Source organism: Chiroxiphia lanceolata, chromosome 3 (assembly GCF_009829145.1).
Source record: "Chiroxiphia lanceolata isolate bChiLan1 chromosome 3, bChiLan1.pri, whole genome shotgun sequence".
In the NCBI taxonomy this organism is placed as follows: domain Eukaryota; kingdom Metazoa; phylum Chordata; class Aves; order Passeriformes; family Pipridae; genus Chiroxiphia; species Chiroxiphia lanceolata.
Window position 1 is genome coordinate 101,733,523 of NC_045639.1, and position 15,045 is coordinate 101,748,567.

The following is a 15,045-nucleotide window of genomic DNA, read 5'->3' on the forward strand; positions in this document are numbered from 1 at the left end:
CCATGAGGACACCCTGGTACATTTGGAGAGAGCCTGGAGATCTTGGTTCAGATATTTACTGTGGATTTTTTAGAAGCAGACCAGTGAATGTACATCAGAAGTTTGTTTAGATGTCAAACTACCTTAGACAGCTTTTGCCACACTCTGAGAAGAAAATAATAAAATTTGGTCTCCACGGAGCAAGTAGGAAAACCTTCATCTTCCCCACTGTGAACTGCTGGACCAGTGTTACCCTTCAGTGAACAGGTTTATATATTAATCTGCCTTTCTAGCATTAACTTGTGTGTAGCAAAGGCAATGAGAACATCGCAGAGCCAGCCTCCATCACGTGGTTTTCCAAACCTTTTCCCAGATATCATCTTCATTTGGGTTTTTCTACAGTTCTGACCCAAAACCTCCTGGAAAATTTATTTCTAGTGTTTACGGTTCTTCAGATGTTTGCTTTGATGAAGAGACCTCATGTCCTGTGAGTCTGACCTGATATGCTGTGAAATAGTGTATGGAAAAAGCTGGGCTTGAGAAGAGAGCACAGAGCCAGCGCTGTCTGCTGCCACATGCTGTCCAGAGAAAAATAACTGCAAGAGAGAGGCCAGTGAGACGTAGAGAGGGAAACTCCAAGAGGCTGATATGGAAGGTGATGGTTAGGAGTAAATGTTCCCAAGCCTGCTTCATCTCTGTTGCTGCTCAAGGTGCTGCCTTGTGTTGAATGTACCTTTACCCGGCTGAGATGAGCTGGTAAGGTGGGTGCTTCAGAGCAGAGGAGACCAGTTCCCTTGCTGAAGAGCCAATGATGCTGAAGAACACGATGGGACCAGGACCAGGACAAAGTGGGGAAACCACACCTAGAGGAGGGATGAAGGTTGCCCCTGTGTAATAAGCAGAGCTGGGCTTTGGTCCAGGGCTGGGGTTTAACTCATCTAATTTGCAAAAAAACTGCTGAGAACAGATGTTTAAATATGAAAGCATATTTTTTAGGAGTGTCGTCTCAACATCTTGGATTTTACTGCAACATAAGCATTGCCAGTAAACACTTTTTTCCCCTCTGCTTCCCACATTTTAAGGGAAGGGCTCTGCTTTGTTCAAAAAGACCCAACCCAGCAAAGAGTTGCATTTTGTGTCTCTCACTATGCTGTCTTTCTGCAGTCTTTCCTTTGGGAGCATGCAGGGCTCATGCCATGGGAGCGCTTGCGGCAGCTGCAGCCGGCTCCTGCCTGAGCATTTCTGCACCCAGGAGAGGCAGCTGTCGCACAGCTGGAGTATGATGGTATGTCCTGTATGAGCAGCTTGTGTGCTGGTAAGACAAGCCCTTTCTTTTGAGTCCCTGGGTGAGGCTCAAACTATGTCCAAATGAGGAAAAAGGCCAAAATCCCATTGTCACCTGCAGCAGGGCAGGGAAGCTTTCCAGCAGGTGAGCCACAGTACCATGCAGATGAGCTGGTGTCCACGTGGTAGTGCTGTGTTCTCATCAGTAACCTAAAACTCAAGTTGCAAATTCCAGTCAGTGACCACAGTATGGATGTAGTGGCCAAAGTGGAGATGATCAAGCTGCCTGCATGGTGTACTTGTCTAATCAGTAGCATAAATGCCCCCCTTGGCCCCACTTAGACCCTCTGAGTTTGTTCCAACTTCCTTGTTTCAATCCTGGCTTCTACTGGCCTTTCCCACTGTGACTCCCAGCCCCACCGTGTCTCCAAACATGGATGCCCTGTGGACTGCATGCCCCTGCCCCATCCCCAGTGGGCTACCCTTCTGCAGAGCCCTGCTGGGCTTCCTGCTGCAGCTCCCCAGTTGTGTCCATCTCCTCTCTTTGTCCTGGTACTCATGGTAGGCTTTGGTGTGTGGCCTTTAGAGATGGTTGCTTCTAACTCTGTTGGGTAAACACAAGGGCGTAGGGAAGCAGAAGAGCTCTGCAGAGATCCTGTGGGGGTGTGAAGCTAATCAGCAAGAGATGAACTTCCCCTTCCAGCAGAAACTTTGTTCTTGTTCCAGTTTTGTGAAAATTGTTTCTCATCCTCAGTGGGGTCAGGGTTGAAGTCTCTGAAGGCTGGCTGACCTCAGACAGCCTGACATCCCCAGTGTTCAGCAGGCTGTGGGATTTCAGCTAAGGAGCCATGTCCCAGACCTCAGCAGAGTCACAGCTGTTGCAGGGCCGCTGGGCTGGGACCTCAGCAGACCTGCACAAGCCTGGGGTGACATCAGGCAGAGTGTAGGGAAGCAGCCAGGTGCTACTAGGCCTGGCTTCATACGGCAGAAACTGCTTTGCTGCCTGGACAGCAACTAAATTCCTGTGGCTCTTGCCCTGTCCCAGCCTGGAAGAAGGCAAGGGGCTACAGGAGCGCTTCCCCACTGCCTGCCCGGTGCAGAGATGCTACAGCCTGGTGATGCTTTGTCCAGAGAGCAAAAGGTAGCAGTGACATCTGGCACTGCTGTTGGTCACCTTTGCCAAGTTGAGCTATTGTAGATGCCTCTGACCAGGGACATCTCCACCTCCACCTCTGCTTTCTGTTTCAGCCTGGTAGCCTGGAGCCCTGCAAGAGAGGTGAGAGGGGATCAAGGGTACATGTAAAATACTGTGATTTGAGACACTGTTAGGTTGGTTGGCCTCCAGTCCTGTGCCCTTTATCACCACCAAACCGGGACTGCTGTTATTAAATACTCATCTCTTCAGCTCTGCAGAGCCAGAGCCAAGCCCTGGTTGTTCAGGGAAGCCTGACAGAGACCACCAAATATAGATGCAAACAAACTGGTTTAACTTGCACAGGGGAAGAAAATAGCTGAGGTTAATGCCTTACCAGCAAGTAATAAAACTGACCTGGTATTCAGACACACATCTGAGTTCTGGGAGCTGGCAGGGTTGTCCCCTGACAGTAGGGCTGCGCTGGCTGTCACTCTGCCTTTAGCCCACTCCAGGCCATAGCTGCGTCCATGCCTCACAGATGACCTGAGTTAAATGCATGCACTTGGGTAATGTTGGGTTTTATGGCCCAGGCCATGGAATAACTTGCTGAGTGACTCTAATGGGATCCTGTCCAGTGTCTTCACGTTATGCATGACCTATCCCGGTGCTAGCAAACCTGTGTCTCCTAACCAGCTCCAGAGACAGGTGGGTTTGTAACAAATATCTCTGAGGCTGCACTGTGATAGAACATCTCCATCTCCTGGATGGAGTGAAGGGGGGACCAGAGCTGGGTGGCCTGAGGGAGAGGCAGGGCAGCACTTCCCAGGGTTTTATCTGCAAAGCGTGAGGTGAACAGGATCAGATTGCTTGTGAAGAGATATTCCTTTCATCTACCCTGGCTTTAATGTGCAAAATCATGGCTTTTTCCTCCAGAGGAAGCCTTTGCATTCTACTAGTTGAAAGAATTTGTACAACTTTTAGTATTTCACATCTGAAGGGATTAGTGGCAAGGAAGTTTTTAAAAGCATTTCTTTTAAAAAATAGTTGACCTCTTCAGCATGTAGCTAAGGTACAATGTACCTTCCAGCATGTAGTTAAAAATGTCAAACTGTGCTTTTCCAGAAGGTAGGCCTGAGGTATGGGAGCCCAGGGACTGGCATTGCCTTCACCTGCATGCTGCTGGAAAGTTACAAAGGAGAAGGAGAGACAGGATTTCTCCCTTGAACTCCCCAGAAATGTGGGTAACAGATCCCAGGGTTTGGCTCTTGTAAACTCAGTGACTGCAAATCTGGAAACATGGAGTAACTTGACTGGGAATGGAGATGATGGGCAAATCAGTATTGCTGACAAGGAAGATTTTTGCTTTTCCAACTCATGGAGGAGCAGAGACTCCAGCAAACTGTGGCTCAACTGAATCTCCATATGGGAAACAGAACCATTTGAGATGTCCTAGAGATGCCCACCTGGAAGGGTCTCTGCTCCAACCCTCTGCTCAATGCAGGTCCAGCTAGATCAGGCTGTTCAGGGTCTTGTCCAGCTTTGAGTATCTCTGAAGATGGAGACTCCACATCTGCTCTGGGAAACTTGCTCCAGTGCCTGACCATGTTCACTTGTTCCAGTGTGTGTCTGTTGCTTCTTGTCCTGTTGCTGAGCTCCTCTGAGAAGAGTCATGGATGTTGTGACTGAGTAGAGTACTGACACCAGTCTATGACTGGAATCACAGAATCAAAGAATATCCTGAGTTGGAAGGGACCAACAAAGATCAGTGCTCAGCTCAGCTCATACCCATGCTCCCTGCAGCTCTTTCCTTTCCTTGGCCTCCACTGGTGTTGGGGAGGTCAGCTTTACATCCACAGCTCTCAGCCTGGAGAGTAATGTGAAGAGACTGGAGCTGTAGAGAGGTGGCCAGGCTGTGTCAGGTGGCCTCTGGTCATGAACAAGCCCTATCTAGCTTTATGTACCAGTGCAGATGGACCTTCTGAATCTTCTCTGGAACTGATGGAAAGTTGGAGGTAGATATGTGTGTAAATTATAGACTTAGTGGATTTGTCACCTGTGTGGGGCTGAAGGTTGAAAACCCAAGCAGAGTTGGGGAGATGGTACCGTATGGGGACAGAGATGCTCTGCATAAAAAATATTTTCAAACAAAATGATGGGACCTATCACATTATGTACTAATTGCCTTTAATTTCACATGTATTTTCCTTCTATCATTACTCTGCTTTCCTGTAGGCCTGAACTCTTTATTACTGTTCCTCCAGTCATGGTCTTAAATAACCCCTTATGTCCTTGGTTATAAATATCTGTATTCAGTACCACCTGAACATCATCTCTGCAAAAGTCCTTCCTTTTCTTCCTCTAGGGGCTCTTGTTTAGCTAGCTCCAGGATGGCATGAAATGTCAGCAATACTTCAGCAGTGCTTGCAGTCAAGTCTGTGTTTCCAAAACACGGGGAGAAGTTCACAGAAGAAGGAGATCAAGTGCCTCAGGTATTTCTAGGGATTAGTACTCAAATGGCATCTGACAGTGATCAAATGGAAACATGGTTTTGTCCAGGAGTATCAAAAGATGTATCTGCCCAGAGCCTCTCATGACCTTTATTAAGTGACCATATGGAAGCTCATTGACACCTCCACTCAGGTGCCTGGAGCTCAAGAGAGAGCAGTGCCTTGCCCTGGGGCCAGTGACACATTGCAGTGAAGTTACAACTGGGGTCTCACAATGAACAGCACAGCTTTGGCATCTCTGTTGACCAGTTCTGAAAAATATACTGGGTTTTTTAGCCCAGAGGACATCAGTTCATTAGTCATTCCTCCACTCCTGTGCTCAGATAGCCACCTGAACCAGGCTTGTTTCCAATGAAGGCAGAAGATACTTTTTTAGTTTTTAAAATTTTTTTAGCAGTGGGATAAATAGTGCTTCTTGTATAAGAGACAGTTACTTAAAGCAAGTTGATTTAATGTCACTGAATCACGAGCAAGTCAAACTTTTGCCTACTACCTGCTTATTCTGAGACATGTCAGGGCATCTGTAAGAGCCGAGTGTACTTACGTAGCAATTGCTTAATAATAAGGAATTTTTTTTTGCTGAGCTTTGTGAAATGCCCCTTACACAAACTGGGTATTAAAGTCCTGGAGACATTGCTGTAGTATGTAACACTAATTATGACAAAATGAAACTGTAAACACATGGCTTTCGTGTGAAAGTGTTGTGTAACCATCAGTTAATGAAGCTTCCCTGCCCCTGTTGGGATGGATGTGGTTACCTCCACTCTGTAAAAAAGGGCAAAGCAGAGAGCACAGAGATGCTTTGTTGGCTGGTACAGACGCTTCCCTCATCCCCGGAGAACTTAATGCTAAATCTTCTGCTAATGTGGGTAGGGTTTGGTTTTGAAGTAAGCATAGACTTAATTAAAAGTTTTGTGTGGGTTTTTTTGGTTAAAACTGCAGTTACAAAGGCCATGGAAGAGACTGCCTTCACTTTCCTTTGCTGGCAATGTGCTGCCCACCTTTCTGAGGAGACAGCATGTTCTGCCTTACAGAGGCCTAAAGCAGTGATTGCTGGTGAATGTCCACAGTGTTTCTGCCTGGTCGCTCACTGAGGTGTAGTTACAGGCAGAGTAATTGCATCTCCTCTAAATGCACATGGTTAATGGATTGAACTGCAAAGCCTTCAAAGCCTGTGTATAACAAAGCAGTGTGACTGTGGGTTTTGTGCTATCATGATATGGCTTCCCACAGAGCAAGGTAAGGGTTTATGAACCACTGGCCCTCACAAACCAAGTGGCCCTAGCCTGATGGAAGAGTAAAGATGTGAGAAAAGTGGGAAGCCAGGCATAGCTGCACTATTTCTGGCAACACTGTGCTCCGAGCAAGAGATGGAAAGGTGAGGATTTAATTGCAAAGTGCTAATGCCAAAGTAGCATGCTGCAATTTTTTTTCCCCAGTGGTTTGTTTGCTGGGAGGAGGGCGAAGGGCTGAAAATGAGCACAGCTATTAGCATGATAACTGCTGCCGTTTCATCTTCAGGATCTCACTTGACACCTTGGTGGAATAAGGATGGAAACAATAGATCGTGTGCTATAAAACCTTGTGCGGGGACTCCCTTTGTCTGATGGTGGCACATTTCCCATAAGGCAGTCTAATGACAGGCTGCCTTTAGCTGATTCAGTGCTTGGAAAGAGCCTTGGCTCAACAGTTGGCAGCAATTCAGAAGCTGTTGGGTTGGATGCAGCAGATCTTCACGCTACCTTTTGAGATGAGGGGTCCCCAAAGAATGCTTATTGTAGAGGTGTGAGCTTCAGCTTGTTGTGGCAATAGGTTTTGTTGATTTTTGAAGAGCTATTGAAATAGCATGGAGACTCTTGGGGTCTATGGAAAACATACAGTGGGAACCACAGAAGTGGGTCTCTGCCTTGGGGTGAGAAGATCAGTTTTTATTCTTCATTTCACTGTTGACCTGCTCAGTGACTGAATTTATCTTTCTTTCTTTCAGGTACGTGACCTTCATACCTGAACCCAGTACCCAGCAGAGTGGATCCTACTGTGCACAGTTTGAGCTGTGCAGGTCCTGGTCACTCAGTGACCTGAGAAATGTCCCCACCCCAACACTGGTGCCTGAGGGATGCACACAATGCTAGACAATGCTGTCCAAAGTACAGGCAGAATGTAACAAGCACCAGATCCTCCTGTGCACTTGTGTCCATCCCTACATGTCCCAGTGGTGATGCCTCTGCCACCCATCTATGAGGAACTTTCTCATCCCTAGGTTACTCTGTGGTGTGACTGGCATGGAGTGCTCTGCCCCATTAACGCAGCTGGACACTTAGGAAAGGAGAGACGCTTACAGACTCAGCCACTGTCTCTGACTGCTTTTTGCAGCGTTTCTAGCTCTCCATTGCAAGAGCAAATCAAACGAGGCCTTAATCTGAATGATCTACCACCCATTGAGATGGAGAAATCCTGGACTGAAACACTAAAGTCCATACTGGGGAACACCACTACATTCCTGCAGTGCTTTGGATGCCTCTGCAGCAGGATAGCTTACAAGCCCTGTAATCCATTAACACTAACTGCTTTAATATTGTACAAAAGTTACCTTGAGTTTATTAGCTAGAAGAACAATGCAATGATTTAGAGTGTGTTGCTTTTACAGACGATCCCTAAAATGTCACTGAAGACATGAGGGGAACAAAGCCCTTTTTAAAGTTGAATTCAATAACTTTTTATAAAGGAGAACTAAATTTATATCACCTGCTGAGACATGAGAAATTCTCAGCCCTTTGATTTGTTACTTAGCTTTCTTTATCTTTTTAAATAATATTCAGATTTCTATATGAGTTTCAGATGTGGCTATTGCACAGACGTTATTTTAAATACTATTAATCATACTGAAACAACATCATAGGAGCCTGCACTGTGCTAGAAACACAAGCTGGCATTGACAGGCATCTTACTGAAGATTTCTACTGCTTTTCATCTACTTTCATTTAAAAAATGGGAAAACAAAAGGAAAAGTCTGGTCTTTCAAAACAGTTGTATGATGGCTTATTCCTATTAATTTTGACTATTGGGTACAGGTATTTGTAAGAAAGTTATTACTCTCTTGCAGCCTCAATGTACTTAATTTTCATCTTATCATAAATAAGTCTTTTAACCCTTAAATACCTGAGTCTGCTAATAAATGCACATAGGCTTGGGATTTGCACATGGAGTGAGCTAAGGGGGATCCCTTCACAAAGGGGAGGGTAACTGTAGCAGAGGTCAGTTTTGGGAAGAAGGAGGATATGTTTTCTTCTTTTCTTTCCCCCCCCCCCCCCCCGTTTTGTTTTTATATTGTTTCCAGAAGAGCTTCCCATACAGATGTTACTTGAGTTTGAAATGAAGCTTCTGTTAGCTCACTAGACAAAGCTTTCCCCAAGATCTTGTTTAACATGGATTAGAACCAAAAGTAGACTTTTAAAGGCATTTTAAGTAGAATAATAATAATCTTGAAAGGATTGTGAGTGAAAAACTCTCCACACCCTCTCCCTGGTGAATAAATTGGCCATTTAATGCTTAAGAGAGACCAGAGAGCTTTTCCGGATTAGAAACTTGTTTTTTCTAGCTCACTGCCTAGAGGCTAATTTGGCCTTAGGTCCAAAAAACCCAACAAAAACCCCAACTTCACCACGTTTTTTCTCTTGTTAAACTCAATCTCTCAGGAGTACTTTTTTTTCTTACAACGCTAAATGTACAACCCTAACTGGTTGTACAACGCTATAAGTAATTGAGCTGGCTTGAGCAAAACAGTGAGAAAATATACTCATAAAATGTCACTTCTGGAAGCTTGTGAAAAGGAGACAACACAGAGCAGGGAAATGTTTGTCCAATTTGGTGACAGAAGTCACTTTTTTCTGTCACCTCAGTAGATGGTGATTTTTATGAGCACCTCTCAGACACTGAACATCTAAAGCTTTTGGAGTCAGGAGTAGACCCTAGGGAAGCGGCCACCAGTGCTTTCATCTCTGACACTTAACACAGTTTAAAACACAGATGTACATGGAAATGGGCTACTGCTTTGGTCAATATCAGGCACTGAGGGAGGATGAAAACCTGACAGTGACAGTGGTGCATGTCTGGGAAATCCTGTGTTTACCACCAGGACATGTCACTGATGGTACCCAGGGTGGCTGTTGCCCAGCACTGTACCCGACACAGAGCCTGGATCAGATCCAGGAGCTCAAAAGAGGGATGGAGAGGGTTGTCCAGCTCAGCTGTACTTCCTTTTGCAGGACTCTGTCCTCCCTGCCACGTCCTGGTCCCCTGGGAGCCTACACCACTGCTGACTGCTTCTGTTGGGTGGTTTGGCTGTGCCCACCCAGTTTTGAAGGCTGTCCCCCTCTGTGCTGCCTGTAACCCCTGAGGATGCAGTGGTTGCAGCTTGGGGAGTGGCAGGAGATGGAGGATCAGGCTTTCAGATTGCAAGGTTGCTACTCAGACCTAACAACTGGAGAGCTGTGCCAGGGCCCCTGAGGGGCCAGCTGCTGCTTCTGTACTGGGTACAGAATTCCCAGCCCACGGGCTATGCCATTGCTTGGCACTTCAGAAGGAGCTCAGAGGTTTGCCGCCCACCTGTTGCTGCCAGCATGGATTTTGTTTTATGCACGCACAGGCTGTGTGCAAGCAGAGCATTGCTGTGTACCTGACACAGCAGGGATGTGCCTCCTCTGCCTCAGCAATGGACAGGGCTACTTTTAGCCCCTGCTCTAAATTTAATTGGTTCAGAGTAGTTAACAGCCATAGGGTAGTGCTTTGAAGGATTTTCTAGAAATACCCACATCTTACCTCACTGACTCTGGAAGTTAGCAATTCTTTGTTCCTGGCTCTCACCTCAGCCTCGACGGTATAGCTTGCAGGGGGACAGCACATCGCCCACTGCAGTCTGGGCTCACCCCATGAAATTAGCATCAAAAGCCCCATCTGACCCTGGAGCTTGAGTAAGACATGAGGACGGAGGTGTCGGTGGCTGCACTGTGCCCCTTGAGGCCTGGACCAGGGTCAAGGCAGGCAGTCAAATGCTTTTTTCAGTTTGACAGCAGGATGGTGGTTACTCTTTACATCATCACATACTTGTATAAACGTCCAACTGTTAAATATGTCTGGTTTTGTTCTATTTCTGTTCAGCCTCATCAGAGCAGATGATAGGTGTTCACCTCTCTCCACAGTCAATGTGAGCAGAGACAGCTCAGCCCCACTGAGAGAGGTAATAAACATCTGAGCTGTGGTTACTCCTCCCATGCTTGCCAGGCAAGCTCAATACAGCTTTCTTCCCTATTTAACAAAACTTTGCATGATTTGTGGCTGCAGTCAGACTGAATTGAAAAATGAAGCAGTTGTGAGTCTATGTTCCTCACAATCCCTGACATCTTCCCATTTTATTAGTGCTTCCATATGAAACCAGCATGGGCTTGTTTCAAGGTGATTGCTATAGATTATTTATGTGGTATTGAGAGACATTTTGTAGAAGCAGTGTGATGGGACACATCGGCCTGAGTGGAGCCTTGTTCTTCCCTTGTACCAAATGAATGGCTTTGAAAATACAAGATATAACCAGGCTCAGGGTGGGTGGCAAGTGCTTGTTCTGGGGCTCAGCACCATGGTAGGCCCAGGTAGGGTGGGATGGAGGGGATCCTCGCCCTCAGTGGTCCCATACCCTGTGTCTGAAGCACAGGAGCTGTGAAAGGTGTATGACCTCATGCTCTACTCTGGCCTTGCTGATGCAGGGCTTTCTCCCTGGTGGCTCAGCCCCACAAGGGAACTGCCTGAGCTTTGGCTCCCATGATATTTTAGCTTTATTAGCAGTTTCTTGCTTTCCATTATTATCTCCCAATAGCAATAGTTGTGATAATGAGGAATTGCTTGGGAACAATGCTACTGATCCCAGTGCTGCTCCCACATATCATCCTGTCCCGTAGCCTCCCCAAGAACCTGCTGGCAGGCACTGTTCTAGGAGCCCTGGCATATACCTGTCTGCAGTATTGCAGGAAATTATGTGTTTGAGGGAAATAAGGGTAAGAACTTCAGGAAAGGAATCAAAACATGGTCAGAAGAGCAAAACTCTAGCAGTGGTGCTCTGTGAAGACACAAGACACAGGCTGGTCTTGCAGGAGCTGGAAAAGGCAGAGCTGTCTCAGCAGAGACTTCTGTTTGGTGTCTTACTGTGGTCTGAAATATTTTCTTCTCCCTCAGTAGTTGAAACTTATGTTACCTGTGAAGGAGCTAGCTGAGAAACTTCAAACCACCATGTTTTACTAAATATTAGTATTCTGTCATTTCAGAGTGGAGAGAAGAGCTGCCAGGGAGCAGCCATATAGGGCCTGTTTGCAGGTGGTGTGGCTGGCTTGGTTAGCAAGGCTCCAGCTTGCACACCTTTGGCCCATCAGCTGGGGAAAGAGGAGGAGGTGATATGGAGAATGAAAACCTGAGTGTGGGAGGGTGTGAATTTAACTCAACCCTTATCTCCATCTCTGGAATTTCCTTTGCAAAGATAATTGCCAGCACAAGATAGGGGGAATGTGTGCTCATGGCCAGGGCGGCTACTGGAAGGACCTTGGGCCATTTTAATATTATTTCTAAAGAAAAGGCACCAGAGTGCTTGAATTTCAGGAAGACCAGAAGGAAGAAGGAAAGGAGCTCTAGTCTCTTCTACTCCTGCTCCCCACCTTGAGTGTGTCGGGTCTGCTAATCCATGTGAAGTCTTGTTCTCCCTTCAAGCAGTGCCCAGAGATTTCCAAGAAAGATTATGGCTTTGGGGCAATTGTGGAAAATGAGAATGGAAGCGGCTGACGAAGCCTGGTATTCAGTGGGACCCCCTCAGACATGAGCCTCAGGGCCATGGTGGTGAGGAAGCAGGATCCCAGGGAAAAGAGTATGCAAATTTTCTTGTCCTGAGAAATTCATGTGGCAGCACTGGAGAAAAGTGAACTTAAAACTAACACTAAAAAACAACAGAAAAAGATAAGAGATGGGGACAGCCACAAGGAAGGTAACTATTGTAGAAAATGGTAGAGGAGATGCAATTTTGCAATGCAGTGTAGGCAAAGTGTGGTCATATAATGCCTTGCTCTATCCATCTGCGATTGATCTAGGATGCTTACAAACTGGAAGCTTTCCCAGTTTCTGCTAGGAAGGAAACACCAGTAGTAATTCGGCTGAAGAAACTTATCTGTTAATAAAACAAAATCATCCCTCTTTTTCCCCAGGGACTGGTGTGGGAAAGGAGTACGAGTGGATCTCGTTTAAGGGTTGTAGAAGGAAAGGAGTATGGAAAGTACTATATCCTTTAAAGGAATTACTTGTGTCTCAGTTTCACTGAAATACTAGAGGTCACTGAACCTCGAAGAGGGAGATGTGGCAAAATGTGGTGGAGCAGGTGCTGTGGGGCTCTGTTGGTAGGGGTTGTCTCCTGTTTTAATAATTTTTTTCTGCTGGAGTTACATGAGACCAGAGTGTTTTGCTGTAACAAAATATCAGTGATTGATTTATTGATGTTTTCAGTGTTAAAACTTTATCTTGAAGATTTTTTTTCCTCGTTTCTTTAGTTGTGTGTGCCAACAGGCATAGCTGGGGGGGACCAAGTTCCTGGCATGCCCTTGAGCTTGCTGTGCAATGAAAGAGCTTCTTGATAGATGCCAGACAAAAGGACCAATAAAATAATCTATTGTAATCCTTTTATGGTCAGTGAAATTTGCCAGTAACTGCTGAGCAAAACATAATATGCCTGAATAAAACTGTCATGTGAAGTCTTGAAATCATGACTGGGAATTGAAGAATCTACCGTGTGCCCAGGAAAGCTGGTTCAGTGCTAAATTACCACTGGTGAGAAATATTTTCCTTCTGAAACCCATGTTCTGATGAGCTGATGTTCTGCTCAGAGCTGTAAGATCTTATTCCTTTTTTTTCCATCAGCTCATTACAGCATTTCTTGGTCAGGGTGGTTACCTGGCTGCTCCCCAGCTCTCTCTCAGTAGCAGCTTGCTCCAGCTTCTTGCCCCAGGGCAGGCTTGTAAGCCTCTGGTCTGCCCTGGAGCTGTCTTCTGAACTGCTCCCACATCTTCAATGCCCTCTCCACCCTTTGTTGTTAGGACTGGGCACAGTGAGTAGGTTTGGTTTGAGATAATGACAAGGCATTTAGATATCCAGACACCTCATATCAGATGACTTGACTCAGTTGCCTAAATATGGATATTGGTGTCATTTGAGAGGCTTCAGGGGGCATAGGTGTGTGGCTGGCAGGAGTGGCCCAGAAGGTGTGAAAGGCTTTTGGGGATCAGTGAGGTCAGGCAGGATGATTTAGAATGTCCCAGTGCCTACACACCCACCCACCTACTTTTGGGTGTCTGGATCTTGAGCTGACCCCCCTGGAGCTGCCCCATGGATGCTCTCCCAGACGATGCAGGAGGGAAGCAGTCATGCCTGCAGCCATGATCCCTCTGCTGATGGAACAGAGGACCTGGTGTGCTCCCTTGACCATGGATTAGCCTGGGAGGCTGTTGATGGAGCTGCTATGAATCATCACTCAGGAGACCCTCTGCAGTGGATTGACCCCGGCCAGACACCAGGTACCCTCTAAAACCACTCGCTCACTCTCCCTCTGCAACTGGATAGAGAAGAGAGAAAAAAAACAGCTAAGAATTCATGAGTAGACACAAGGGCTGGGAGAGGTCAGTGACTGATTACCTTCACAGGCAAAACAAGACTCAAAGTGGGGAGAATACTTATATTACTAACAGGATAAGAGCCAAAGAGTGAGAAGTAAAACAGTCTTAAAAACACCTTCCTCCCACCCCTCCTTCCTTCCGTGTTCTCCCTCTTCCCCCCAGCGGTGCAGGGGGATGGGGCATGTGGTTGCGGTCAGTTGTTTCTGCCGCTGGTCAGGGAGAGGAGTCCTTCCTTCCCCTGCTCCCGTGGGGTCTCTCCCACGGGAGACAGTCCTTGATGGACCTCTCCAGAGTGAGTCCATCCCTTGGGCAGCAGTTCTTCCCAGACTGCTGTCCCGTGGGTCACTCCTCCATGGGGTGCAGTCCTTCATGAATGAGCTGTACCGACGTGGGTGGGGCCATAAGTCCTACCCGGGAAAAACCTGCTCCAGCGTGAACTTCCCTCTCCACCATGGCCGCAGGTCTCCGGCAGGATCCTGCTCCATCTTGGGCCTTCCACGGGGTCACAGCTTCCTTCATGCATCCACCTGCTCCAGCAAGGGCTCCTCCATGGGCTGCAGGTGGGTCTCTGCACCCTGATGGTCCTCCATGGGCTGCAGGGGCACAGCTGCCCCACCATAGTCTGCCCCACGGGCTGCAGGGGCCTCAGCTCCGGTGCCTGGAGCATCTCATCCCCCTCCTTCTGCAGTGACCTTGATGTCTACACGTTGTTATTCCCATGTTCTCACTCCGCTCTTCCCTGGCTACAATTTCTTCTGTGCAACAATCTTCTTTTCTTAAATATGTTATCACAGAGGCGTTACTATTACTCCTGATTGGCTCGGCCTTGGCCAAAGGCAAGAAGTCCGTCCTGGAGTCGGCTGGCATTGGCTCCACGGAATAGGGGAAGCTCCAAGCAGCTTCTAACAGAAGCCGCCCCTGTAGCCCCACCCCTGCTACTAAAACCCAGCCACAGAAACCCACTACACTCTCCCTGCAAGGCCAGTCCAGCATTTCATAAATGTGATCTTCAGTTTTCTTCCCTAATGCATGATCCTGCATTTAGGCTCATTAATACCAAGGACATAGTTAGACAGGCCACTTTTACACTCATTATTTACCACCCACCACATCCACCATGTGAGAACTTTGCACACCTCAGGACACTGAGCTGGTAATGATATGCCCCTACAGTGACTTTCTAAAATCTATCAGTTAACCAGTTTTAATCCTCTCAACATCACAAAGCAGTGAATCAAATATGCCCTTATAAAGCAAGAGATTTTTTTATCAGCCTGACTGTACTGCCAAAAGGATAATGGATGCCAATCTTTTTTTTTGTCAACTACATTCCCATACAGGCCTCTAAGCCATTTAATATCAGACTTGCATCAATTTATTCACCTTTGAATACATGTTCAACACAAATCCACTTTTCTGTGTTTTCATGGTTCCCTGAGTGCTGCAG

The 15,045-nt window shown here is 46.8% G+C and overlaps 1 long non-coding RNA gene across 1 annotated transcript; it reads left to right on the forward strand.

The window, feature by feature from the left end:
- Positions 1 to 321: 321 nt before the first annotated feature.
- Positions 322 to 7,936, forward strand: LOC116784549. Its single transcript, XR_004356127.1, has 3 exons — positions 322 to 740; positions 1,144 to 1,264; positions 6,893 to 7,936. It is a non-coding gene; the product is annotated as an uncharacterized LOC116784549 (long non-coding RNA).
- The last annotated feature ends 7,109 nt before the right edge of the window (positions 7,937 to 15,045 follow it).